The 26,994-nt window shown below is 38.7% G+C and overlaps 1 protein-coding gene across 32 annotated transcripts in view; it reads left to right on the top strand.

Moving 5' to 3' along the window:
- Window positions 1-26,994, top strand: part of RBFOX1 (RNA binding fox-1 homolog 1) — a 1,117,054-nt gene that overhangs the window by 958,633 nt on the left and 131,427 nt on the right. The gene's annotated exons all lie outside the window — the stretch shown is intronic.

The raw sequence follows: 26,994 nt of genomic DNA, 5'->3' as shown, positions 1-26,994 counted from the left end.
TATGCTTAGGGATCTCAATCTGGTTCTATTTTATTATATTCCCTATAACTATTTAAGTTGACGAACTGGAGGTACGAAGTTGAATAGAAAGGAGTAGTGAGCAGAGTCTGATGTGAATAAACTGGTGGGTATTTCTGAGCTTTCACCGAGGAAAGTTTTTTACCTGGTTGTAAGATAAAATTCCCTCTGTGGAGAGAGAGAGAGCAGCATGTTTGGAGTCTATGTAAAAATAGAAAGAAAAGTTCAATGAGCAGCATTTTAATCTGCAGAGCACCCCAGGAGCTGTAACCTGACAACGTGCATGATGTAGGCAACCATTATAATCTGTTTCTACAAGAAGAGACAGGGATGTGGATCAGTTCCCAAAACAGTCTGAAAGTTCTAGAATTCTTCACTTGTTCCATGCCTTTATGACCAAGACCAGCCCTTCTTTAAAGTGAAGGAAAGAATATAAATATATTCAAATAATATATTATTTCCACATTGTTCTGCAGCAGAAATGTAAAATGGCCTGAATGTCACTTCTGTCATGTGGGTGGCACACACCTTTAGACAAGATGGTCATTGGGATGAGAATTAATATACTTATAAATCCTGTTTTGGATTTCAGAACTGCCGAAGCAGGTCCTACAGGGATAAAAACTTCGGGAAGCTGAAAATAGCATTCCACAAGTTAGCCTGTTTTAAAATGTTTTTAATAACTTTTGAAATCCTATTCTTTGATATTTAGAATACTTAGAGGTTTGAACTTTTTAGAGTGTTAATGTTGTTTGTACGATATTGTCAAATGTCAAAATGGAGAATTTCAGTTCGTGTCCATTAATGAGTATTACTGGATCCTCTTTCCCATGACCCTGAGGAGCTATGTGGCCTTGAATAAATTGTGAAACCTCTCCATGCTTCATTTCCCATATTTGAAATGGGTATAATATGATTTATTTTTTAAAAATTGACACTTCTCAGCAAAATTGGTACATACTCCAGAGGAGTGATCAGCTCTGGGAGCCATCATTTTCAATTTGGTTGAGGAGTAGACACAGCACCTCTTTTTCCAAGCCAGCTTTGGTGTTCCTCTTGAAGCAGAGGAGTGAGACAGGCTGCCAGGAGCTGCAGGCTCCTCAGTCTCCCCAGGATGAAGCCCAGGGAGGTAGGAGGCAGTGCAGGGAGCTATGTCTGCAGGGGAGGCAAATGCACTCCCCATGCTCTGACAGACCTTAGATCACCATGAGAGCTGCCTCCTGAACAATTCAATCATTTCAGGGCTAGTGAAAGTTGAGTAAAAAAGTGGATTTTCTTTTTTTTTTTTTTTGTTTGCTGTAAAATGGAGTAAATGTAGCACACTTCAATTATCATTGAAGAGATTTTCTTATGCTCTTTCTGTAAATGGTGGAATGGAATTGATGGGCATTCAGAGGCCAGGAAAAACAAACATGCAGAGCAAAGGCCTACAGAAGGGAAAGCTGAACCAGAAATGCTGCACTTATGTTCTTCTTATAAAGGAGCTGCTCTTTATAACTTTTGCAGATGCCTGTCATGATAGAAAGACATCTTTTAAAGGCAGCAGGAACCACTTAAATCATGTACATAATTATTTCAATACAATATTATCTAGTGATGCAGCAGTGTTCTGTAAGAGAACACTAATTTGAGAAGCAGGTTCACTTGTCACTGTTCTGTGCAGTTTTTTCAGTTCTGGGGAAGGAAAGGATTTTATGCTTTTAAGCTTTTAAAAACTTTTTTCCCACTTTCAGATTTTAAAATGACAAGCGATATGATGATATGAAAAATAAAGCACAGAAATGTAATGGTGCTGTTACCACCTACAAACCTGAATCTTTGCATGATAACTTCTATTTCACTTTGAGCATTTTTTTTCCCTTTTCCTGCTTGTTGTATGCACACCATTTCTTTGCATCAAGAATCACTAACTTTAGACCTGTCCTCAGGTGATACCTTGCCCAGGTGTAAGAGTCCACAGTTCTCACAAGTGGAGTAATTTACACTATCTAGACAAATAATGATGTGTCATACCAATTTTATTTATTTTTTTGACTTTGTCTTTTAAAGTGAAGTATTTAGGGACTTAATTCCAATTGTCTAAGGAAATGCTAGGCTGTTAAGTCTGAAGTGTTTCAGACAGTTAAAAGCTGCACTTCTGGGCCCTTTGTTTTTACCTCCATTTGCTTCTATTTTCTTCACAAATTCCCTTCATAAAGATATTTTGGAGCTCTTTTCAGTATGTATTTATTTCTCTGGTACCTGGTGCATCTCCAATTTCACCATCTTTATATTGATATGAAATTTGCAGCTGCACCCTTAAATTTGATTTCCAAAAATGCCTTCCAGGATGCAGAAATTCCAGACAAGGGAATGGTTCACTGATGGAGATACATCCTCCCCTCAGTTTGAATGGTGGGACTCGGCCATTTTGGTTCATTTCTCAGCTTGATTTCTGAGATAACAGCACCTGCCAACATCAGTGTTGATTGATTGGTATGAGAGAGAGAGCCATTTCCTGAACAAAACCAGATTCAGATCTGGTTAAATCAGTTTGCCATACCATGTGTCAACAAGAATCAGAGCTGCACTTGGAGAAGTGGCTCTGGTATATTGCTCTTCTCTTCCATACATCCACCTTTTCTTGCAGTGTCTTAATAGCAAAATACACATTTATAATCTAGTCCCATAAAATTTGGCAATATTTGTAATGAAATCTTAATGTGCTGCTTTTTCTTTAGACACATGTTATATATACTGCATCTCTCTCCCGTTCCAGGATATTATAACAGAATAAAACTTTGAACTGGTTAACAGGGTTTCAGCCTAACCACGTTAAAACAATTTTTTTTTTCTTAGGTTTTACTTTTTTCAAGCAGACCTAGTTTAGTGTCAGCCTCATAAATACATCAGGAAACTGTGCTGAAGTGCAAAGAAGGTAACAAGCTGTGTCTGAGGGCTCTAGGATTAAACACATCCAGCAAAAATATTTGACAGAGCCTTTGAACATCCTGTTCAACAACAAAAAGAATGAAAATATCCCATCTTCTGTACCCTGCTTTTTATCATCATGGGTACATAAAAGAATACACATTTTGCAAATGAATTGAAATAAGATCCTATGTGACCTACCTTAAACTTAAACCAAGCTTGAAATGTATTTAGATTAGAATTGGTGACAGTATGCCAGAAACCTTGCTTACAACTTTCCTGAAAACCAGATAATTATTTTTTATTTTTCCATGCCTCTATAGAAAAATAACCCCTAAATGTCACGTCTCGCAAAAATCTACATAAGTTTGCAGTCATCGCAGCATCTACTAATCTCTTGTAGACATTTAAATTCTATTTTAATTTAGAAAGAGAACTATTTTTTAAATACTGCATTTTGACTTACAGTGTGCTGATATCCTACATGATCTTTCTGGAAAACTTGTGCTTGTAGAAGGAGCAGCATAAATTCTTAATGTATTAATGCCAGCAGGCACTGCTGGAAGAGTCATTTAAGCAGGCAGCAGAGTCTGGGCCAGTCCCTGTCCCAGCCCTGCTCAGTTCTCTGACAGGAACCAGCTTTGCTTCCTTAGCCTGGAAAGAGCATTAGCGGAATGTTGTCACTACCAGCAAGTTTGGAGTTGTTGTTTTACTTCTCCTCATTCAGGATTAAAGATTTCTGGGAGACCCACATGCAAAAATCTCCCTGCAGGACTGGTTTGTGCTGCAAGGGGATGTGTTCCCCAGAAATTGTTGATTCCCTCTTCACATTTCCACCTGAGTGCTGCAATGGCTAATGGCACTTCAAAAAACAAAATAAAATCAGTATATCGGAGAATAAATACTTGTTACATGACCCAGTGGCCCTTCTGAAGGGTTTGCTCTTGCAAGGAACGACCAAGATAACCATGGACTGATCAGCTTCCTCACTGCTATCATGATCACCATCCAGATTTTTATAGCCATTTTCCTGCTGCTTTGAAATTGGTACTTCCTAGAATGCACCCAGTGATTCTCCAGACTCAGAACCTCCAGTAAATTCTGAAGATGTAGACTTTCTAGTTGCTGAAGTAAAAAAATGAAAGGGAAAGGGAAGCATGGAGGCGACAGAGAAGGTATGACGGTAAAGATTAAGATATTATGAAATCTTTACAAGTTAGGTCAGTGGATTAACAGTTTGTTTTAACTGCTTTTGTTGGTGGTGGTGTTATTTTTTAATTTAGTAGAAGTCATAGCCTGTCTTCATCAGGCTCCAGTCACTGATTCCTACGCAGCAGTTTATCCATTTTTGCTCAATAATTAAAGAGTGTGTAAAAGGGAAGAGTTCCTCTTTAATATGTTTGGCTTGTGAATAAAGACATTCCTAGGACCCTCACTGAAATGTTTAATGACAGAGTAAAATATAATTCAAGACTGTGAAACTGTCCTATTTAAAATTAAGTATTGTGTAATTTTACTTATTTAATATTGAGTAGGACAATAAAACGTAGCTGAATATCTTGAGAACTCCAAATTAGATATATTAAAGTCAGATAAAGATGAAAAGAAGTCCAGATATCCTTGCCTATTTATGGAGTTTACTGTGAAGCATAGAGACAGTAAAGAATTATGCCCAATGGGGCCAGATGGGAACAAGGGTGAGGATTCTGGCTTTTTTTCTATAGAGAAAAGTTCTCATTTAATATTTATGAATGAAAGGTGTCATCAAGCTCTTGATTGTAAATGGTGATTCACTGCTTTTGTGTGCCCACTGGAACTACTTGAATTTCAGGTGTTTGTCAGAGCAGTTGAGCAAATCTATTTCACAAAAAACACGTGTGAGATCTGTGTTTGGTGTGATAAATCATGTATGAGAAGTCTCTGGGAAAATTGTTCTCTTTGACTTGTATGTCTTAGTACTTCTTTTGCTTTTGTGCCTACTCATGGGGCTTTGAGACATTTCGTAAAACTTGCCATGAAATGATCATGGGAGATCCTGGAACATCATCTTATGGCTTCTTCCTCCTCCATGTGAGCAAAAAGATCTCTAAACAAAACACTTATTTGGGTATCATTGCTGAGTACTTATTGAAGTTGGGATGAGATGCTACTGATGCTTCTCCTGGTTTCTGTAGAATGCTCTGAAGTGAGAGCTAAAAGCATAGGACCTTTTTTTTTTTTTAATTTTTTTTTTTTTTAAAGCTGTTGCTGGTAACTAGCTAAAGGTTTATCCTTTAATAGTGTTTTTATGACCAGTGTATGCCATTGTCTATGAATATTCCCTAAAGAAAAAAATCCAAACAAACTATAAAATTCGGCAAAACTATTCTTTTGATCCATAAGAAAAGTTACAACCTGGAGGTTTTTTTCACATGCATGAGTGAAAAATACTTTAGAATATATTTTAAAATTATTTAAAAGTTATCATTGGAAACAAAAAAAGAAGTGGTTCACTGCAATGTTATGATCCATATATATTTGATTGAAAGAAGTAAGATAGAAATCATTTGTTCCTGATGTCTGAAGTAGGCACATGTAATTTACTGTGAGAGACTTCATCCTTCTGAAAAGAAAACTTCTGGGCTCAGAGATACCCTAAGTTTAAGCAGGAAGTTGCTTCATTGAAAAACAAGGATTTTTAATCATCAAGAATAGTAAATATTTAGGTCTTAGGCTTTATTAGGCTTCACAGTAAAGGACAAATTAGGGCCACTTGCAGATGTTCCTTAAATTTAAACTTAGCTGTCCACGTTGTTATGGTGGAGCAATGGTGGATCTCCACACCAAATAATGAGGATTAAGCATTTTTTATCAGTCACCCTGCCTCCCTGGTGCTTTCTCAGTCAGGCTTTTCTTGCTGTTGTTCCCAAATGGAAGTGCCAGTGGAGCACAGATCTGGCTGCTCCCCAGGCTCCTTTCGTGGAACTGGGACCAGTAAATGACACGTTCCAGTGCTGCTCTGAATGAACCTCTCTCCTGCTGTGTGCTATTTATAATCTGCTCGGGCATGCACTCACAAATATTTTCTGTGATCTAATAACAGCTATTACTGAGAGCTTAAATGATTTCAGCTGTTGAATCTGTTCACTGTTAAGCAATACTCTGCTATTAGGGTTGGCTGACTGGTGTGACTGCATGACTTCCAAAATCTCATGTGGTGGCCATATTTCTCCATCAAGGTGAAGTGATAGAGCCAGGGAAAGCCAGCTAAAATACACAGAAAGTGCAGATCTGAAAATAAGAAATAATTTAAATGAAAGGCTATCAATGTAGAAACAATTTTTTAAAAAATGATTTGATAAATAGAGATATATTGTTAGTTATGATTTACTGATTAGATTCCCAGAAGCCTTTCCTACCCTGGTGACTCAGGTCAGTGTAGCTTTCTTGGCTTCCTTTATATAAAGAGATAACTTGAATTCCCTGGATGAGTCCTAAGTGACACTTAAAGTATTCAAAGAAATGGTTTTTTTACAGTGCAAGATACCATTTCTAAAGAGTTTTTCTCAGTACATTCTTAAAAGAAGTGGTTTAAACAGAAAATAATTCTGAAAAATATCTATGCAGGGCAAGTTCATCTTGCTGGGGGATGAGGTAAACTTCGGCTTTTTGCCTGAAAAAGAGGGGAATGCTGAAAAATGAGTGGTTTTAACAAGTCAGTTTATTAAATTAATCCTATAGTAAAATAATTGTTTCTCTTGTTCTCCTCCTCATCCCCCTCCTGTCTGGTACAGTCCACAGCACATGGTGCCAGCAAGCTGTGTTGCCTTTCCAAACTGCACAGTCCTTTCCTCTCAGGATGGTCACGTGGCAAGGACTGTAAGTGTTTATCTAGAAAAATAGCATTAAAAATGGCATTATGTCTTTTTTTGTTTCCCCCTTTTCGGCTCTGTCTTTATGGGGCATAAACAGAGGGGAACAAGGAGAGGAGCCAGCTCCAGGTGACTGGCCAGCTGCCTGTGGATCAGCACCAGAAAGTGCTCCACAGATTGCAATCTGAAACCCATTAATATAATGGATAAAGTCTATGAAGCATTTTAAAACCTCCCTTGCCTATAGTGCTGCATTTTATAAGCTAGGTGACATCAAAAGAATTGGTTCTGGCTCAGACCAACTAATAAAAATGGATAAGGCTTATTTTTATGCTGAATATCAGTAAAAGCATGTGCAGAAGATTACATTTAACATTCTGGCTTTTACCCAGAGCACAACAAAGTCTATCTTATCCCCATCCATCAGAACAGAATTTGATAGGTTTGGAGACCCCAGATTTTCATCTCCTATTGAAGCATGAAGCAGCAGCTTGGGCTTGCATGGAGATTGTGTGAACATGACATTGCTCACTGTGTTATGTTTCCTTGAACACTTATAAAAAGGTTGTCTAATTAGGCACAGTGTTTAAATAGGACGTTTTAAATGATCGATACTTAAAGCTGATATAAAGCATTAAATGTTGTCATTGTATCTTTCTATATTAGGAATAATGGAAAGAAATGAAAAATCTGGTTGTTTCCTGTAGTCAAAGGGAGAAGAGCATCTTTCAGAGCCCAGGAAAAATCCCACGTAGTTGTTTTGGTACCTATAGAGCTTTAATTATTGTTAACTTTTCTAGGTACCACATGTTTATTTAAAACTGATTTTTTTGGTTCAGTAGTCCAGCCTGTACCAGCATTAGCCTCCAGATCTCAACAGCATCCTGTTTATTCTGATCTAGCTTGCCTGACTGACTCCCCAAAGATAAAATTCGCTAAGTGAACTTGACAGATTCCAGGCTGTCTCCATATGGCAGGGACTGGGCTGCAGCTTCTGAAGCTGCCTGGGATTTAAAAGCTGCTCTCACCTTATTAAGATGGCAGCAGTTACATGCAAGGCAAGTTCGCAGGGGCTTGTTTTAATTCTTTTGGCTTCTGCTTGAGACCAATCCATACCATTTTTTTGTGCATGTGAATTGGAGCAGGACCAGAAGGATGACTTTTCTTTTCCAAACGGTGCTTACACCAGCAAGGGATCAGAACTGAAAATGAATCTATACCTCAGTTGTTGACAGTTTTTTAAGAAGAGTTTAGGCTTAGCAGGTGCTAAACGGACCAGACCACAAGAGATTTTTGAAAAAGAAGTGATAAAACAGTATGAGTTTATTTGTTGCTGGGTCTTTCTTGCCTTTTGCCTTTGTGTACTATCACTTATCTGTTGTTTGGGTTTGGGCTGTTAACCAAATGGTTTAATTGTCCTATATTAAAAATGTCAAACCTATATTCTGGCAATATCAAAACATTGAGATGAATTGCAAGGGGCATTTTTGAGAGTGCAGACCAGCTGAGGATCTTTCTCTACACATTTAAATCTGTGTGTGGCAGACAGCCATAATCAGTCACAGAAAATGGGTTCTCTTAACCTGACTCAATACTAGTGAAAAAAAATAGTGCTGGAAACACATAAAATATTAGTACTTGTCATTTTTAAAAATTCTCAGTGTTAGGTCCATTCTTTGATCATAGTTTTTTGAGTGGGTTGACAGGGCTAAAGTAATTTACTCTGGTAGTTTTAAGCAGACCATCCTTAAAATCACAACATTAGAAAAAAAAGGAATTTAGAAAATGTAGAGAAAGTATCCTAAATGGTTAGTACTTGTTCTATGAAATACAGGCACAGCAAAAGATAGTTCATTAAGCAAAGGAAAGTAGAAGTTGAGGTTTCCTTGGCTATTCCTGTTCCTGCCTGGCATTGTTTCTCAGGAGCATGTACATACCTGAAAGAGTGATCAAGAATGAATAACCTTTCTAAATTTCCTTTGTCTTACCTTCTCTTCTTTTCATAGTCCCAAAAGGGACTAGGAGTGATCTGACGTGAACCTTTCAAATAAAAAAAAACCCTAAAAATTAGAAAAAAACCCCAAACTTTTGTGAGTTAAGTTTTGTATTTAAAGTAAAAGTAACTGTGCTGACTAAGACAAGCAATGGTGTGTCGTAGTCTCTCCCTATGGATTTTGTTGTTTCTTTGAGAAATAGTGTGTGGTTTTGTTGTTTGGTTTTGGGCTTGTTTTCCCAGATACTGGTTTTAAACTTGGGAGATTTGATTATATAGAGGCACTGGGGTTTTCTGGTTATCTGTGGTGCTTGCCCTTGCATCCCTTTCATAGCAGGAAGCGAGGATCTTCACTTGGGACCCTTTAATCAAGTGCTACATTCCTCCCTTTTCCAGAAAGAGAAGCTCTTGTGGAACCCCTGTTCAGCATCTTCACAATTCCCATTTTATCTGGAGCTGGGGGAACCAGTTTGTGAAAACTGTCATTTTTCTCTCAGACATGTTTACATGTTACATGTTTAGAATCATCTGTGTCTTCCTCAATGTTGTTTGTAATGTTTTTTATCTTCAGGTAATTTGCATTTAGGTGTAGATTAGTTTGTAGCAATAACTACCTCTGTATTTGCTTTCTGAGGAATTGTTTCTTCCTGAATTGTATAATGTAGACTTGTGCCAAATAAGCCCAGTAGTATTTCAGCTGGGAACAACAGGCTTTACCTCATTACTGTTTCTCACAACATTTGTAATGCTCTTGTGGGCACATGTGTAAGAAATGTCAACTGAGTCATTATTGGGGTGGATGTTCTTACAGCAGGTGTTTTAAAGGCAAAATTTCAAGTCTCTGAGCAAAAAGAGACCACATTCCTAGTCAAGAATTTATAATAAGCAAATAGGTGAGCCCTTTGTCTTAGATCTAATACAGTTCTCTTTCTTGACACCCTTCTGTCCTGCTGCAGGTACATGAAGGCAGTTTGGCAGCTGAACTCAGCACCAGGGGCAGGGTTAGTGTGTAGGGACTGCCTTTGAGAAGGAGCCTTTAATGTTGCTTTTGCATAAAAAGGCAGGTAGATTTGATTTTTAACAATACACCACAGTCATGTTGTTAAATCTGCTACAAAATTCAGACATTTGCCTTTTTGAGCAGCTGTAGCAGACATATGCAGTGCCTCTTCCAGACTCAAGTTTTATTTTGCCCAAACCTATTTTAGATTTAAACTCCGTAGAGGTACTTTTTGCTTTTGTTTTTTACATGTCTTTGGTATTCATTGATATGAATCACTTGGTGCTGCAGTTGTACATCTCTTGTGTTTGGGAAGTGAGCATCTTTTTAGCATTTTTTTATTTTTAGTTTTCTCTTGTATGGACTAGGCAGTAGGAATAATGCCACTGACGTAACAGTAAATTGAAATCCATTATTTGACTGAACAATTAAATGGCTTCTCTGATAAACCTGGATGTTAATGACCATGGAGTGGCACAAAATGAAATGATCAGAACAGGCAGCTTGAGCCCACTCTGTAAACATCTAGGCTGGCTGAAGTGCAGCAGTCTGTGTTTACAGCAGGGCTGGCAGAGGGAGAGGTGTGAGTGTTTATCTGCATAAAGGCAAAATCTGAGTTTAAGCTGCTCATACAGAAATTTGAAGCATTCTTGATTTCCCGCCCCCCCACCCCAAAATCTTATGAGGTGTCTTGGCACTTAAAAGATGGCAGGGTTATACTGGGCTGGAACTGGTGCTAGCAGAGAAAAAACACCTAAGAGGTCTTCAGCACCTCCAGGTTAATCTGGAAAATGCCATCTGACCACAGCTTTGAGAGGTTTTTTAATCCTTCTAGAAAGGTGGTTTGAGTTGGTTTTTATTTTTTTGTTTGGGTTTTGTTTTGTTGTTGGAATTTTTTTAGTCTAGTTTTTATTTTTACCTGGCTGTGAATTTTTTGCGAGATAGTAAGAACAAGAAGAGGTTGTTCACTTTGGGTAGTCCAGATCACCAGTTGTTTATCACAGCACTTTTAAAGATCTAGCATATTTCATTCCCCTGCTTTTTTCCATTGTGTGTTATTTTTAGAACATGGTAACTTTCAATAACAATTGGTTTACATTCTTTTATTTAACATTGAAGTGGTGCATCTTTTATGTAACAATGATATACCAAGTATGTATGAAACTGTAAGGAACTGTTTAGTAACAGAACACACTGGTTTATTGCCACTGTTTGTGAATGAAGTTCTAGACAAACATTACTTTGGCATATGATAAAGAGGAGACAGAAACATTTCTGTATTTTAGAATGGCCTAACCTGTGTCTGAATTGCAAAATATAGAAGTTTTGCAATAGATATTGTTTAGGATTATTTGGAAGCTGAAGTTCATGTTTTCATGAAAGAAGCTTCACAAGTTATGTTAACGTGTTCATTTTAGTGAAATTATTTTAGTTGTTCAAGTCTATATTGTCCAAGTTAGGACAGTAACAGAATGGAAATACGGGAAATACACAAACCTCTGTTGTTAATTAAGAAATTGATAGGGAGTAAATGGTAATTGCTTTGGTGGGAGGAACGTTTGCTAAATTTAGAATTAAGGGACCCAAGGATACTGACCCAGAGTGTTTGTTTCCCAGAAGAGCTGAAGCCCAGGTGGTTTGTGCTGTACCAACATGTAAAGGATGCACAGGATGTGGAGCAGCAGAGTTGGCAGGAGCTGGTGCTGCTCTGCTGGGCACTGCTGTGCCCAGGGTGCAGTGGCAGGGCTGGCACAGTCCCAGTCTTGCCCTGTGTCCCTGTCCAACACCTCCTCATCAAATACACCACAGCTGAGTGGACCAGACTGGTAACTCATGGAAACTGCAAGAGCCTCCCTAGAATCAGTGTGGTTGCTGGGTGATTATGGCATGCAGAGGTAGGCCTGGGAACAGTCTTGACCATTTTTTCAGAAGCGGTGACAATGTCTCATTTCCCAGCCAAGAGCATGAGTCAGGCTGCTCGGCTCAGTTTTCAAGGAAGAGGGCAGCTCCATGGACTGCTTCAAAATGTCTCCTGCTTCAAAAAAAATCAAGCTTTCATGCTGGCTTCTGCAGAGGAATTTTTTGCAGGCCAGTAATCTCAGTTTACTCTGTACTAGGCTGGTGAGGAGCTGGATTTACACATTTCTAGAGAGCAGTGCATTAGAGACGAGTTCTGTATACAAGAAACTGGCCCAGGTTGCCTTCTGTTTTACATTTTTACTTCAGTTTTCTGAGGAGATATTAACAAAACAGTTCACTATATTTAGAATGCTAATGGCAGTCAAGTTCCGTCAAAAGAGGGATCTATTATTACATTGACAGAATGTCAGTGGCAGAAATCAGCTATAACTTGTTCTGCATGTCATTAGCTGGAAAAATCACATGCAGATTTTTAGCATTGATCAAAATTCCGTTTCTCACTGATTTTTTGCTGTGTTAGACATAGGACAGAATAAGAAATTTTTCTTGGGTGTATTTTAGTACACAACAGAAATTGCAGTGCTCAAAGCCCATTTTTGCCTCATGATAGTTTATACATTCATTCCTCCCTTGGAAATTATGTTTACTTAAGTTAGTGAAAGCTGGGTGAGGTCTTTTTACATTTAAAAGAGGTTTCCCACATATCTCTCTTTGATTGTCATATCCTTCAGTGCGCTTGTCCAAATCCTACCCACATGCCTCTATGCAGATGAGGCACTCCCACATAGGGAATGTTCTGCACAGAAGTCATGGAACGCCTAAGCAGCCTTTTTTTCTTTTTAAGAAGTAGGCTCCTAAAAACTATTCTAAAGACAGCACAATTCTGCCCACCAGCTGAGGATAATGTAGGGGTACCTTTAAAATATATTGTTATATAAGCTGATAGGAAGAAAAAAAAAAAGCAGCAAAAATGGCGAAGTTTTGCTGCAGCTTTTGAAAGTTGCCAGCTGCCTGACATGGGAGAATAAACTAGTTTAATTCACTTCAGCTGTATTATATTTAAGTCAAAAACCTGACACAGATTTAGCTGGCAAACCTCTACAACCTTGACTGAAGAAAACTGCAATGATAAGACCAGGGTAAGATTCATTTGCTCTTGATACTTTTCCGAAGCATCAGCCGTCATTCCGTTGCTGATGACGATGCTCTTCACAGGAGTAGCAAAGCTGGTGTGTTGATTGTCGTTTGATTTGCAGTTTAATACAGCTTTAGTTTGCTTTGCCAGGTTAGAAAAGGGAGCTCTGCTCTGTTGGCCAGTCCCAGGGATGACCCGTGCAGCTCTTTCACACCTTCACTGCTCCCTGCACCGTGGATTCTTTTGCTGCCTTCTGATAGTCTCTTGTCAATTGTTCCCTTTGCAAATGCTTTTTGTGTCCTGTTTGGGGAGCAGCTTTGGTTCAGAGGAAGCTCCAGGAGCTCCTCTATATCTGCTCACGGTGAGAGAACTGTTTTCAGGGGAATTTATAATCATGGGGGCTTTAAGGTGGTAGATGAATGTAAAAATGTACATGCATCACAGACTGCTATTTTCTACAAAAATTGTGGTTTTTTTTTTTTAAACCCTAAACCAGTGCTCTGAACAGAATCTAACATTGTAGCTCAAACAAATATTTTTAAAACCTTCCTTGTTCTGTTGCAGTTTAAACTAAAGCAGACATTAGAAGCTGCATTCTTTTATGTGTTGTATTTCTCTTATATTTTTTCTTTTTAGTCAGAATTAATAATGATAGAGTTTGCTGTTTGATTCTTCATAGTTCAGTGATTGGTTTCCATATGTTGAAATAAGTAACTATTTAAAGCCATCTGTTTCCCTTGGAAGTAAGAGTATTTTTATTAGTGTTCAGCATTTAGCAGATACTTGAAAAATTAAATTCAGGCTAAGTTTAAGTTGATCTTTCTCAACATTATTCAAACAACAATGTATGGTATAGTCAAAAAGCTGTACAGCTTTTTGATTGATAATATTTGAGGCGCTGTTTGCATTTGGCAATCACCTAACTCAGAAATTAAAAATAAGTGTGATACACAAAACTGAACAAGAAAGCCTCCCCCTAATTAGCTGAGTGGGATGTAAGGCATGTATAGGCCTTATTCAGGTCTTTTCCTTAAAGGTAAATTTATCTAATAAGGTGCTGGCCAAAAGCAATTTTCTATTTCCATATTATCGTTGCTAAAAATTAGGAAAACGTTCAGTTTATCACTTAAATCAGAAGTTCTGTCTCCTCCTCGCTTTTGTTCACGATAATACGATTTCTCTGCTAAGTTTTGGATGCTACTGATATTCTCAGCTTGTTCCCGGGAAAAGCCATAAAATCCTGAGTCAGGTCACTTGGCAGTCAAGTGGAAGAGAAAACTGCTTTTCTGCTATATTGTATTGCTTTAAATTGCAAATGTCTTTGTATTTGCTTCAGGTTTTTGTTTCATTTTGTTTTGTTTTTAATCCTGCTGTTGCCCTCTCTGTGTTAGAATCTAAGATTTATATTTCTTTGACTGTTTAATGTTTCCTTTCATCGCCTTCATAAATAGTAATGACTAGCTTATGTATATCCAGGGAAGTAAGGCAAAAAGCCCTTGAGTGTGCCAAGTCTGAAAAAATTTAAATTAGTGTATCAAATGTTAGAAGAAGAGGAATTAAGGCTCTTATCAGCTAACCATAAGCCAAGAATCTTTTAAATTCTAACAATGGTCTGGTGGATACAGCTAAATCTGGCTTTACTTAAGAAAGACAATAGCAGCCGTGTGGTTCAAAGTAAAAGATTTCACCTTAATAAAAGCTATTTAATATATCATTCTAAATCCACAGAAAGGCAAGTTTTTATTCCAAGGTGTAGATCATTTCTGGTAGGGGAATCCCACAATTTTTAGTGAACATGTTTCTCTTTCTCATTTCTAATTAGCTCCAGCACTTAGATTGCAGGATGCCAGCCTTCAACGCTGAGATTTCTGATGGTAATAAAGCACTCGAGGTGGTATTTAATTAAAGTAGAGTAGTGCTAGGTAAGACCTGAGCAGGGCTGAAACACTAATCCTTTTGCATTGCCCATTGTCCCCTTGTGGTTGTGATTGATGAGCTGATTTCTCTTTACAACTTCATTTGCATCATGTGGCAATCCCTGCAGGCAGAGGTGCTGTGCGTTTCTGGATCAGAGCTCCCCATTAGGACAAGCTAATGTGCTAAATGGGGTAGGGGTAAGGTGAAGAGCTCTCCTAGCTCTTAAGCAACCTATTAAATAACAGGTTTATGGTGGGTGATGTGACTCCCCATGTAAATGCTGGTGTTTGTAATATCTTTATCTCTTTGTACCTTGAAAATATATATTCTACCACCCACTATCTGTCCTACCCTTTTCCTCTTCTATTTCTCTCAGCTGTTGTGTTAAAATGATCATGTCAAGTAGTGGCTGCTATGAGGAATAGCTGTAGAGTTGTTTTTTTTTTTTTTGATTCATAGAGGTAAGATAAATTGGTCAGGATTTTCTTTAAAAAATAGACCTATTTTCATCCTTATTACTAGAACTCTTAGTTACTGAAATTCTAAGTCCAGTTTGAAACTTCTGTAATGCAGAGCTGTTTCTTGTTTGCAACCAAAATACTGTAGCAGGACTGTCCAATCTCCTTATGCTGTCAGTCTGCTTGGCTACAAAGACAGAGCCATCAGCACCCTGCCCCTCAGACCTGCTGTTCCTGGGAGCAGCTGGGACGTGCTCACATCACGTGAGATCTCCATGTCATGCACCTATGAGCATTTCCAACAGTGAATTTCTACTGGATGAGTATATTTGCTCTGGCAGCAGAGGAAGCCGACAGTATCCTGGCCTAGGTAAGCAGGAGAGTAACCAGGAAATGCACAGAGGTGATTTTCTCCCTTTACCTGGTACTTGTTAAATTGCATCCAAGGTATTTGGCCCAGTTTGTGGCTCTCCAAACCAGAAAGAAGGTTCAGCCCTGGCCTCCTGAGATGTGCTGAAGCATATGGTGAGAGGCTAAGGGACCTCTACTTGTTGAGCCTGGAGAAGGGAAGGCTCCAGTAGGACCTCATAGCTGCTCAAAGAGGGTGTCAAGAAGGAACAAGTCTCTTCCCAGAGGTGCATGGTGGGAGGATAAGAGATGACACATACAGGAAACTGGAATAAGTGGCTATGAAGAAAAACTTTCCCCATGAGAACAGTTTTGCACTGGAGCAGGTCTGGAGAGTTTGCACAGCTTTTGTCTTTAGTGCTTTGATAAAAATGGATGTAGCACAGACATTCAAATCTTTAAAATGCTGTCTGTACCTCCAGGCTCTCCTACCATTGCCTTGCTGCCACTTCAGGGATGGGGTTGGTCCAGCTGCCACTTCCTCTCCTGTCACTTTAGTGAATGGAATCCTCTCTCAGCCTTTTGTTTTTAGACCGAAGTATTATTGAACCCAAACAGAAGGGAAGAAATATTTAAATCTATGAAAAATAACAGCCTTATGTGTGCACTTGGGTAACCTAAAGGTTGTATGTCGCTTCTGTTGAGACTTTAGGCAGATTTTTATTTTCCAGTCACCACTAATTTTTCAGGCCAAGTATTTATTCCATTTGCAGTCTTTCTTCTCATGTGAGTGAATGGGTGTTTTTAAGCTAGCATTTTTCTGAGTTCACAAGTGCAGACTTTTTTCAAATCTAGGTGTCTCCGTGCACATTTGAAAATAAATTGTTAAAATGAATGGTTCTTGCAAATAGAGTAGTCACTGCATATTTTCCTTATTACTGGTCAAGGGATATTTCTGCAGATTGTCCTTACCTTGCTTGTTTTCCATAAATCTGCTGTTAAGTGGAGGGAGTACCCGCACAGATCATTGCAGGAATGACTGTGGAACTTCAGGAAGCTCCAGCTGGATGCTCACAGTCTCCTGCTTGAGACAGAATAAATATACTATATGCTCAGAATTTGTCTGATTCAGTGGAGAACTGGGTTTCATACACTGAACTGTTTTTAGGGTCCAAAAAACCAAACCAGCTGATTGTACAGATGCATGTAAGGAGCTTCCTAATTTCCTCTGAGCTTGCAGAAGGTGACATGTTGGGCATTGTTGTTTCCTTGATGACCATCTGACTGCAAAGTGCAGCATATTCATAAAAACTGTACACATCCCAAAATCTGATCTAACATAGTGTCTCAGGAAATAGATTAATCTTGCTGCATCATAACTATGCTCCTACTGCACTGTTCTTGCGCAGTTCTGGGCCTTGGAGTTAAAAGATGGAACAATTTCTGCAAAGCAGGACCACTGATAAGTGAAATAAAAAAATACATTCAGCAGCGTGCCTTCATGGGACATATTTGTCTCTTAGAAGTGAAATGCACCTTGTGCAGAGTCTGTGCAAATTGCCCTATTGCCGCCAAAGAGGTTCCGTGCTTTGCCATTTACAGCAACGTGCAAAAATTTGGGGGTTTATTTGAATGGAAAAGTTGGGATTCTACTGAATTTCTAATCCTGGTGAACTTGTTCAAGGGAAGGGACTTCCTTGTTTGAAACTGAGCTCTCTGTGTCTGCTCGATCTGGTTACTTTCTTGAAAATATCTAAAGTTCCTCTTTTCTTCCATGGTCACTGAGAAAATTGTACTTTCTGTAGAGAGGCAGTTTGGTTGTCAGAGGCAATCCTGCACAACAAAGCTTTCTGGGAAGTAGAAGTTTCATACATGAGCAAAGAGATTAGTTCCAGAGAATTATATATGAATATTGGTATCTCTTCTGCTACTGATTTTCAGAGACCTGTTTTAAATCTAGCTGGATTGAGTAGACTGGAAATGCAAAATGGTAATACACATACTTCTGAGTACTGTCACCCACTTCTGATTATTTTTATATTTATGGCAGATATTTTTTTCTTTTTCCTCCTGAAAGCATATATAAAAGCTAGTTTTCATCTGAATTCCATGGGGGTTTTCTTCTAGGTTGCAGTTAACATACAGCTGACTAATGGTACATACCTGGCAAATACAGTTGTAGGGGGTTTTGTTAGGGCAGATTAATTATTCCTGTCTAATACCTAAGTAATTTGTATTTCAAAACCCAGTGCTATTTGCGGATGAACCACAGGTTATTTTTAAATAAAATTTGCCAGAAACTATTATTAAAAAAAAAAAACAAAACAAAACAACAAAATAAACAAAAAGCCAAACTAGAAAAAAAACCAACAACCAGAGATTATTTTAAGCACTTGCAGATGAGTAAGAGAACTTGAGGATGTGCAAGTTACAGTGTTGTTGTAGAGTTTGTTTGGATCAGAAATTTACATTGCTGAAGGGAAAGCTTACTTCATCTGAGCTCCTGCACAGACTGTCGCTCTGCTTTTAGTTTTAAACCATTTATCTTTTTGTTTTGTGTAATTCTATTAAAACTCTTTTCACCTAAGACAATGGGAACCCCCATTTAGCTGGGCTCTGTGGCTCAGGGTGTGTAGTAGCTTGCTAATTTGTTTATTTGTTTCTAACTGTTATTTTAACTGCAAAGGTGCAATGATGTGGCTCTTTGAGATTCATGGGATGTAAGATGTTAGCAAGCAAATTTTAGCAGCAAACTATGCTCTTAAATGTCTGGTTTATGTTTGTAAGAAATGGAAACAAAATATAAATAGTTTAAATTGTCAAAGAAAGAAAGTGGGATTAAGTTCAGGGTAGATTCACCCTTGCTCTCACTTTTCTGCGTAGAGCAGTAGAGGCTTTTGCAATGTGCATTGCTTGAATTGTTTGAATTAATGTCATATTCTCTGTTTAATTGGAAATATTTTATATCATAATTTGTTTGCTTCTGAAGCGCATGAGGGGCCTTGAGTTCAGATTGTTTAACCGGTGTTCAATCTGTGTTACTAAAATGAAGTTAAAATAATAATTTGAAAATTTTATTTCATAATCCTTATTAGCAAGCAACATACTCAGATCAATTTACTATGCTTCGTAACTCTCCATTGAATGTGGTTCTTAGTTTGATACCATGAACAGATGCACATGTGTGTATGACACTAAAATTGAATTTATTGTGCAGTGCTTTTCTTAATTGATGCTGTTAGTCACCGCAGACCTCTTTACTGGAAGATTTAAATTTACATTTTGAACTTTTATTAACTGAAATTAGCTGATTTGATTTTTTTTTTTCTTTTTTTCCTCCTACTATTCTTTAGAACTGTTGGCAGGGGAACTATTAAATAGCTGTAGAATTTAGGAATTTGTTTTAAACACAGAACATTTTTAATACACGAAGTCAACCGAGGCTCAGTGAACCCTTTGTGGTTGTTTACACTATATATAGATATACTATGTAAGTATAAGCTAATATACTTACCTTTTCATCAAGACCAACAATTGGGTATTTCCATAGTTGTGTCAGGTTCCAAAATATATTTTCATCCTCCAAATCCTGGATCGATTGGCTTCAATGGTATCTGGAATAAGTGAGAGCAGATGAAAAAGTTCTCTAAATTGTACCAGTCCTGTAGCCTGATTCTGTTCAGAATAGTTTGCAATTACATGAGAGATTTTGCATCAAGGTTAAGATACATGTGGAGGTCATCCCTTGCTTTTCATTCCGTAACTTAGGCAGAATTAATGCGTTACCATGTCAGTCAGATAACATTTTATATCTATTGTACCCCCAACTGCTGCAGTAAATACTGAAGGGGAGAATTAGATTATTGTGGATGGGTGTAGAAGGAGGAAGTAGTAAATAAGGACAATATGAAGAAGAGGGAGGGGGGCAAAGGGAGGCTTAAAATATTGGAAAAAGTGAATCAGGGTCTGAATGAGAGGAGAATTCACTAAAAGGCTTGGCAAAATAGCCCCGACTCTGTAGAAGTGGATTGTGCCTTTTAGGTCCCTGTTTTGGATCCTGAATTCTATCCATCCAATCTTCATCTCTTCTGAGGTGGACTGAGTCTGCCTAAGTGCATGCCTGACATATGTGTCGCTTAAGAGTTTTGATTGCTTTCCCAGAATTAAATTAATGTTTCAAAGTTTTTGTTGTATTTAGTCTCTGGCAGCTGAAAACTGGTTTATTTCTGATGGATTATATAGCAATCATTTTTCATTGTTGTTCAGGTAAGCCCTTAAACATATGTAGAAAAAGTGCATTTCAGTAAAACCCCATCCAGTTTGTGTATTGCCTTGCTCAGACACCTTTTCCAGAGCAAAGTCCTTCACATCCCTGATTCTAAGTCCGACAAAAATCAGCAAGCACTAGTGAGCACATAAGTTATTGTTCCTTTTTAAATGTGTTCTTAATACATTTAAAAGCAGATGATGATATTGCTTTACTCTCAGGAAAATTAGCAATACTGCTTATGCCTTTTGCTGATCCAAGGAAAATGCCTTTGCTGTTAAATGGGAGAAGAACACCAGTAGCTGACAGGACACACGATGCTGTCACCATGAGTTCTGGCATATTTGCTGTGCATTAAAATGACAATGGAATAGATTAGTTTGAGGGTATAATATCTACCAAAATTGTTCTATACAGATATCAGAATGTTAAATAAAAGGAAAAGGCTTCATAAGTCTCATTTAATGGTATGGGTATATGAGCAGATATTCAAGTTTTTTTCCTTTAAGTACACTGATACGATTAAATTTAACTTGACACAAGTGATGTACTATACCATGTGATTGTAATATTTAAAAGAAAACCACTTTTCTGATTGAATACCTACTCGCTATCAATTCCTGTGTAGCAGCATCTAATCTGAATGTCTTCTGCAGCTAAAATGCAAATGCACTTGCTGTATTCTCCATCTCACTGGGTGCGTACTCAGCAAATGCAGAACTGCTTCAATATTTCTGATATCTTATTTAATCTAATGTTCTACTATAACAGCCAGCCAGTTCACATTGATTAGAAACAGTTTCCAGGCTATAACTTTTCTCTCCCAAAAGTGGTGTGTGTATTTTGACTGATTCTAGAATGTGGATGCTGTGGCTGCTGTCCAGGCCCCGGCACTGTGCACACACAAACGCTGTTGGATGTGGTTGCTGTAGATTAGCCATATGCTTCTGCTTGACATGCCAGAGCTTTTCTCAGTGCTATTTCAGTTTTGGAAATACCTTTCCTTCCTCCACCCTTTTCTCACATACAGAGGCACAAAATAAAACAGTAAACCTGGAAAGGTAATTTTCATCCAGTCCCACAATATATACTACTTGAAAATACTGTCTTGTTCAAAGCAATGGTTTTTAAGCCCACCAGGGTTAAGCACCTGTAGCATAGGCAGAGAGCAGCTTTGCAGAAAGATTTACTATCATATGAATGTGTTCAGTCTTGTGAAGAAGGTCCAGTAGGGAAATAAATCTCCAAAGATGATGTGCAGGGAGAGGCCATATAGATTTGCAGATTTGACACTGGTTTTAGTCCATATTCTGGGGGACTGTGGAAATGAAAATATGGGAACAAATTGGCTATTCCTTTCATAGTAACAGAAGCTTTTTAGAGATTTAACAACATAGAACTTACCAGTCAGAATAGTCAGTGAAAGTCTTTCCTTTGCTGTAGGAACCATTAAAGGATTCTGTCATCTTCTCCAAAACTGGAAATTCCTGTAACACACTATTTATAGATTTCAGTTTGTTTTAGGCAGTTGTGACATTCAGCACTGTTTAGAAATATATTTTGCTTTGCATAAACACATCTTGGTGCTTTTTTTGTCTCCTCATTGAGAAGGTCTTTACCTTCCTTCAGTACTGTGGCTTAGGTTGCTGATGACAAACATTGTTGGATAAACAGTTCCTTGGTAATGCTACAACAGCATCTTAACGTAAACATCCACTGAAGTATGCAAATGATCTCGGTGATAAACAAGCATAGCAAAGTGTGGCTGAGGCAGGGAGCCAATCTGTCTGTTTCTTGTGCCCAATGATATTTTGATTGTCATTTTAATCTTAGGAGTAAATAACATCAGCGATCACGTTCCGTCATTTAATTTCAGTGCCAAAAAAATGAGCGCTGCTTTAACTGGCATCAAACAAGATGGCATTGCTGTGGTAGCCGGTCATTGCAGCTCAGGTCATCTGTGTTCCATTGTAAATAACAAAATGGTGGAAATCTTAAACAGAGACTGGAAACAGGCATTTTCTGAAAGCAATATTGAATGGTTAATGTCTAGATTTATTTTTTTCTGGAAAAAAACCCTTCTTGTCACCCTTAACGTCTTTGAATTAAGGGTGTTTTAGTTCTAGCTAGGATGGACAAAAAAACCTTCCCATTTTTGATCTCAAGTACCTGAGCAATACTTCTGTGCTTCTCTTTTGTTGACAAGCCTTGACTCCACCACTTGTAAGCTCACAATTTGTGTGTGTCTTTGTTAAGAAACTTTCTTCATAGCCACGTAGGCCTGCTAAGTATCTTCTTTCCTAATGAATGATTTGTTCCTGCATGCTGAAGTTCTCTTTAATCAACGTCTCAGTCAGGCAGCTACCTTGGACCATTTCCTCTCCTGGGCAAACCTTAGGGATTCATAACATTTCCCTGGATATACTGAAACCTCTTTTTCTGAAGCTCAATTTTATAACTCTGTGGCTGATTCTCCTGGTCTTCCTCCACAATCCCAAAGTCAGTCGTGTCATTGTCTTTATGGAGCTTACTACATAAATCAAACTCTTAAATTTACCTGTTTTAAGCAAAGTAAAACAAAACAAACCAGCTTGTATTTGATCATTTGGCAGTTCTGCAGGAATTGTCATTTAATCCAGCTCATTCTGGCTTTCAAAGCAGCCCTGTATCCAAATAGCTGAGCAGGGATGATCTGTCAGCTTTGCTACTTAAGGCAGCTCATGGCATTGCATTTTCATTTCCCTCACTAGCTGACTGTGTTCCTTGTTTTATTTCAGGTGTGTCAAGTAATGATCTCCATTTGTGATACTGGGGCTTGGACCTGTATCACACATGATGGATGAACTGTGGTTATTGTGGTGCTGCCCTAGAAAATGATTCACTGTGAGGGATTATGAAGAGAAATGTCCCCTTTCTTTTCTGAGGCTCCATCAGAGCCCAGCAGTGAAAGATTGTGCCCCTGGTTAAAAGAGGTCACTTAAAGTGTCCAGTTTAAAGAGGTGACATGGGCAGTTCAAACTCCGCTGGGTGCTGCTGCCCTTAGGCTTGGGAGGTGGGTTTGCTCATTCTGGTGCAGCCACTCCAGTGGTGCTTCTGTGAAGCATGAAAAGGTCTACAAAGGTCTCCAGTTCTGTCTTCTTGGTTCTCTGTGTGGAATCCTTGTGTCACTCTTCACTCATCCTGCCTGGTATTTGGTTTATCTATCACCATCTAATCAGTAATTAAGTAGCCATGAAACTCTGATCCCGTTTCTCTCTGGCACAAATGGCTTTCAAGAACGATTTGTCAGCACAGGGCTGTAGGTTCACCACTTTATATGGCTGACAGATCTGGTAAACCCTTGGCTCTGTTCTATGGTGCGTCCCTTGCAAAGCCAACTGAAACTCTGGAGGAGGTGGCATCTCTAAATTGGGAATAACTTGGTGACAACTATTAATATCAACGGGATTAAATTGCTCCATTTAGACGCTTCTAGGAACTAGCTGTATCCAGTCCCAAGCTCCTGAAAAATTCAGTCAGGTTCAGTCAGGTTTTTTTAGAGTAGGCTGGAATTGGGGTGTCGAATTCTACTTACAACAAATCTTCAATGAATTATTTTAGCTATGTTATAAAAACTTACTGAAGTTCTAGAAACGATCTGTTGAAACCATATACCTGCAACTGGGTTTGAATGCTGTTCAGTTTTCTCCGCAGATTCCAAACCTTTGTAGAGTTCAATCCTTTACCAGTAAGGTGTCATTTAGGGAAGTTTTTTGGCTCAAATTCTGGAAATATTTATGCTCGTGCATGGGTTACAAGGCAGGAACTCTCTCAGTGGAATCCAGAAGAAAGGGTTACAAAGGACAGTGCAGGGTTTTGTCTGGACCAGACATAGTCTGGCAACATAAGCATGGTTTGTCACCTGGGTTGCTATGCCCCATATCATCAATAAGTGTTGTAGTAAAAAAAACCAACACAATAATTTTAAAAAATTGGGTATTTCAACCACTCTATTAGAAAAAGAAGAAAATGGACATACTAGCTTTAAAAGGTGGCAGTGGTTTTTGATAAATTAATCTTTGAAATAAATTTTATTTCAGAAGAGAAAATGCAGATAAAATTAGAAGACTTATAAGGCTGTAGTTACTGTTATAGAGGTCATGCAGAAGGTAGAGAAAATGACTCCTTTCTATAGAGATGTAAGGCAGTGCTCCTCTGCATATGCTGAGAATGGTAACGTCTGGCAGAAAATGAAAATGTGTCATAGTTCACAGCATTAAATGAAATCATTTGTGAAACTTGTCTTGCCTGCACTATAAGAATTGCCACTTCCATACTGCTCTGGCTGTGGATTAAACAAATGAAAGCATATTTTTCTAAGGAAACATTGCAAATACATCTCAAAGAACTGAGACATTGTTTCTTGAGGACAGAAAGCAGGCTAGATGATGTAACTAGTCTCTTCCTTTTCAGTACATCCTTTATGAAGAAAGTCATCAAATAGGATAAAAGTATAAAATCCATTTTGAAGCTATTCTGCACCTGTTGAAACCACTTGGAATCACAGAATGATTCAGATTGAAAGGGAACTTCCAAAGCCATCTAATCCCAGCATCCCTTTTAAAACTGGGGCAACTACACAGATTATGTTGCTCAGGGGCTTTTAGAGTTCAGGCTGAAAGTCTCCAGGATGCCATAACCCCTCTGAGCGGCATTCTTCTGTGCTTAACTTCCCTCACATTCATTATCCTACTCTTTAGAGCTAACCAGAATTTACCTTTCGGCAACTTTTAGCTGTTGCTCTTTGTTCTGTCACTCTGTAGCTTCGGGTTCTGTCTCTGTAACCTTTGGTTAAGTGGGAGAAGATGCAATTAAGTTGTCTGAGCCCTCCCTTCTGCAGGCGATGCTGAGCCATCTCCCTCAGCCTCTGTCATGTGCTCCAGCCCTGCAGCTGCCCTGGCAACCCACCACTGAACTCTCAAGCACATCTCCTGTCCTGGGGCACTCCAGACTGGTGTTCCAGATGCTCTCCCCAGTGCTGTGCAGGGAAGAATGATCCCTTTCCTCACCTCACAGACCACCCTTTGCTAATGCAGCCTGCAGAGCAGTTTGCTGCCTTGAAGGCAGAGCACTGCTTTGTACCCAGCTCTGCCCACCAGGACTCACAGATCCTTTTCTGCAAAGCTCCTCTCTGGCAAGGCAGTCAGAGCCTGGGCCAGTGCGAGGGATTGTCCAGTCCCAAGGGCAGGACTTTGGCCAGGTTCTTGTCAGCGCACTCCTGTAGCTTCTGCAGAGCCCCATAACTGCTCCCTGTTTGCTGTCACGTGTGAGTTTGCATTCTGACACTTCATATATGGTCTTTTATGAAGACATTCAACAGTTTCGGACCTGGTCTTGATGCCAAAGGGCTGGAACTTCTAGCTGATGAGTTAAACTTCTAAAGATTGACCACCACCCCCTTTAAAAGCCACTACTCCAGATGGCTTTTCATGAACCTTTTATGTCAACAATCCAATCCTTTATTTTTGCCCTCCCTCCCCACTATTTAGGTACATGGCTGCATCATCCTCAGTATGCTCTCGTAAAGGTGTGAAACAAATGAGGTGTAGTTTCCTATACTGACTTGTGGATGATGACAAGCTCCTTTTATGCTTTTTTTAAAAAAAATATATCTTAAGGATCAATTCTCATTGTAGATATACCTGAGTTCTTCTGAGTGGCTGGCTGTATGGCTCTTAAGGCTGTTTTGGAGAGCTGTGCTTTTCAAATGTGATGAAAAAAAATTTTCCAAGGGAAATATTGGTTGATGGCATACATGGTTGAGCTGCTGTTGAAAAGACCTTAAGAGTCGGAGTTGGAGAAAGCGAGGGAGAGGCAGAAAGCTTAAAAAGAAAGATTTAGGTGTTAATGTGGAAGCAAAACAAGTCAGTGTGGTAGAATCATGTCCACTTGGGCCATTGGAAATAGGAGGAGAAAGAATTGCCATGTGGGATAAGGAAAGCTCTGGTAATAAATTACAGCATCATAAAGGCAGTCAAAAGTTTCAGCAGTTGGAAAGAGTGAAGGTGTTGGAGGGAAGGCTTTCTCTGTGAGTGTTGGTGTGTCCATAGTATTATGTGCTCTTGAATTCAGGCAGGAATTCAGAGTAAATTTTGGCAAGTTGTTTGCTGCTTTCAGTTAAATATAAGTAAATGTCCTTTACAGGCTGCTGGGATGTTTCAGTTGCTGGTTTGTTCCACACCTCAGGAACATGTCATTATCAAACACATATGCAGCAATAGCAAGAGCACAGGCTTTTATTGGAATACAGTATGTTATATGTAAAAAAGACCAAAAGTAAATGTTACTCTGCAATGGGAGAAAAGAAATGGTACTTTCCTGCTAAGGTAGTAAAGAAATTCTCTTTTCTTACTTATTGTTATCTTTTCCCCCTATGCTCTCTGAAAAAAGTTATTCTGCATTATTTTTCTTACTTTTGAAAGCTGAATTTGGCTTTGTCCTGAACCTTCCAAAAAAGAGAGGTGGCTGGAGAATTCATTTTGTGTGACTGCAGAAGCAAATGATGCGAGTCAAGTGGCCTGGTCAGATAATTAAGCTACAACAGAGAAAGCTTGCAGAGTTAGTCAGTTGTGATTATCAGTCCAGCGTGGTTGGATGTCTGATTCCTTCTGAAAAATCTGAAGTGGCTGCTTTTATTATCATTAATTGGGGAGTGCCAGTAGCAAATCTGGAAGAATTACACTGCCACTTTAAAGAATTCCAATAGATTTCAGTTGGAATATAAGTTTAATGATGAATTGATGACTGCTTGTTGCTCTGCCCGCCCCTTAGAATTGGAAGGTTTGTTAGAATAATTCCAGTGTTATGTGTCTGCCCTGCTTCTGAACCCTGATGTCTGTAGGCAGTCTGCAACAGAGTGGCAATAAATGTGTATTCTTTGGGGCTGTCTGAATCTTTTTAGGTTTTTTTTTTAATTCTTTTCTTTATTTCTTTAGATAGCAGTTCAATCATTTTGAAGCTATCTCTAGAGCATCTAGGAAAGTCCCTTTAACAGTGAAGCATTAGGTTGCTTCAAGTGCCTCACAGAACTAAACCTTGGAAGCATTTCTGAAATATTTCCCCTGGTAAGCAAGAGGGATGTCATGCAATGAAACAAAAAAGGAAACAATATTTCATTTGAATGGAAGGATAAAGTACA

This window comes from Corvus moneduloides, chromosome 16 (assembly GCF_009650955.1).
Source record: "Corvus moneduloides isolate bCorMon1 chromosome 16, bCorMon1.pri, whole genome shotgun sequence".
NCBI classification, from domain to species: Eukaryota; Metazoa; Chordata; class Aves; order Passeriformes; family Corvidae; genus Corvus; species Corvus moneduloides.
Note: the sequence above shows the minus strand (reverse complement) of the source record. Positions and strands in the feature narration are given on the sequence as shown.